This window comes from Lygodium microphyllum, chromosome 10, assembly GCF_053477565.2.
Source record: "Lygodium microphyllum isolate KBCC chromosome 10, Lygodium_microphyllum_v1.1.10, whole genome shotgun sequence".
Lineage (NCBI taxonomy): Eukaryota > Viridiplantae > Streptophyta > Polypodiopsida > Schizaeales > Lygodiaceae > Lygodium > Lygodium microphyllum.
Genome location: NC_141144.1, coordinates 107,083,044 through 107,085,579, shown reverse-complemented (window position 1 = coordinate 107,085,579; position 2,536 = coordinate 107,083,044).

The window sequence follows — 2,536 nt, the reverse complement described above, 5'->3', positions numbered from 1 at the left end:
AATAAGAAAGAAACTCCAGAAACAACAGAGAGAAAGCATGCACGTACCTGATTTCCTTCTTGATCTTGCTGTGTTTCGATAGACACAGAGACAAACAAATAGACAGAGGCGAAGACAGAGAGAGATGCACAAGTAACAAGGGGAAAGAAGGAGGCACGGTTTTCTTGCAGAGCCGGGAATGGGGAATGGGGCCCACAACGCACTCAGGCGCACTCAGGCGCACTCAGGTGCTTATTATATTTTTATGCTTCTCATATATATATATATATATATATATATATATATATATATATATATATATATATATATATAACTACAAGGAGAGATCTCAGATACCCTAAGCACTCGTGCTTTTCTTTTATTTTCATATTTTACACACAGACACAAACACCCTAAGCCGCCAACCAACCTGCGAGAATCAGGATGTCTCACAACCCCCGCCAGCAGAAAACCCCTCATGCCAGCAAATGCCTTCAAAGTCACTTGGCCATTGAATATTCACCATTGAAGGGCTGACTGTATGGTTGGGAGTACGCAAGTCTCCTGGGCAATTTGCAATGCACAATGTCGTGAACGAACCTACCACCGTTAGCACAAGGTCTTGACCGAGGGTCTTGACACTCGGCTAGCAAATGGTTTCCGCCAGAGTACACACATTGGACATGTGGGTGCATTGGTTGTCTCCACAGGTCTTGCAGCTTCACTATCTCCATCTTGACATCAGCCAAGTCTTGGTTTGTCTCGGTGGCCTTCCCCTTATCTTGGGATGATAGGGCTGGTCATTCAGTAGAGGTTGACACTCTTTCCAAACTTTGCAAGTTGGCTTCTTCTGAGTTGGGGCTCTTGGAGCTCCGCTCTTTTAGCTAATCATAAACTCTGATGGCTTCCTCAAAAACCCTAGCTAGCGCATCTCGCTGCAAGCTCGAGTTGGCTGCCAAATCCTTATACAATTCCTTGTTTCAAATTCTGCTGATGATCATAGTTGAAACTGCTCTTTCAGTCGGTCATTGTAGGGATTCTCTTGAAGAGGCTCCTCATGTGGGTTACCTAATGGCGAATGTCCTCCTTCTCTTTCTACTTGACATTCATCAGTCATACTAGCAGGTTGTCGAAGTATCCAGGCTCGGCAAATCTCTTAATGAAGATATTCTTGAGGCCATTGAAATTTGCTTGCTCTGCGGCATCTAAGCTTGTATACCAAGTCCTGCCCTTGTTACCTAAATAGAGCCCAAATGCTTGAGAGCACTAAGTTAGGTCGCTGAGGTCATTGGCTTTGCAGACTTGCTCCAACTACTCTACAAAGATGTATGGATCGTTGTGGGGTTGATATTGTCGAGCTGCTTTGCAACTATTGGGATTTTAGACTGGCTCTTAGAGCCTTGGGTTGCTCCTAATCCTGCCAATAGTGAGGTCATTAATGCTGCAGCACTTTGCTCTATCGCGGTGTTGTCTAGCAATCGCTTCATAAGAAGCTCGCTCAACGTTAAGTCTCCTTCTAGGGCTCTCTCGTGATCCGTTCGATTTCTACCGGCTAAGTTGAGCACTCACTGCACCTCACGCAACTCCGTGCTTTGCCTTTGATCCCTAGCCTCCTGGTCTCTATTATATGTGGCTATGCTTTGCAGCGCCTTGTGGGCTAGCTTTCTTTCTTCTTCTAAGTCTGTGATAATAGCATCTGATGTCCAGCTGTGGTGCTCATACCCGGCGTGCGTATCATAGTTGTTGACTAGCTGTTGAATAGTCTCTGGGAAGACGCCTAAGTCGAGTTCCTCGTTAGACCTGTAGTTTGAATTTTCTTTTGCCATAGTCGAGTTCTCATGCTTTACCAAGCTATCGATCAGGTTGAGTAGGTTTGTCAAATCTAGTTCATTTGCGCCGCTTGCTTGGTCCTACTTCACGTGTTGATAGTTTGTCTCTGTCTGTGGGCTCTCTCCTATTCGTGGGTTCCTTGAGTAGTTTATCTGAGTGAGTTCCTTGACTTATTAACTACAGTCCTCAATTTATCTCCACTCAGTGTGTGTGTTCTTTCTAGTGCACTTGTGCTCAATCAGGCTTTCAATTTTCCTTAAGTGCACTTCAAGTGCGGAAATTCAAGGTGAGTGCGGCAAACAGCCTCTAAGCGTCTTACGCACCCTCACTTCGTTTCGAGCCTGATAGGCTTTGTCTATCAATTCTCTGGCCGTCTTGATGAGATTTAGGGCTTTTCGGTTACGTTGCCTTGCCCATTTTTGGGTCCAATCAGGGTTTTATGGCTAAGTGGGTTTCCTCTAGGTCTCTAGGTCTCTAGGTTTCTAGGCATCACGACAACCCACTCAAATTGCTAAGCGACTGCTCCTTACGATTTTTTTCTATTCCGTATGCCAGAATCAAGTTTTGAGCATTAGGAGTGCTTGCAACAATTTGCACTGCTGAGCTCCAGCTAGGTCAGGTCAAATTTCTGAAAAGTTGAGGCAAATACGCACTCAGCCCAACTGGTCTAAATTGTAGGGGTCGAGTAGGTGACTCGGATAGGCAGAATCAAACTGGTCTGAGTACA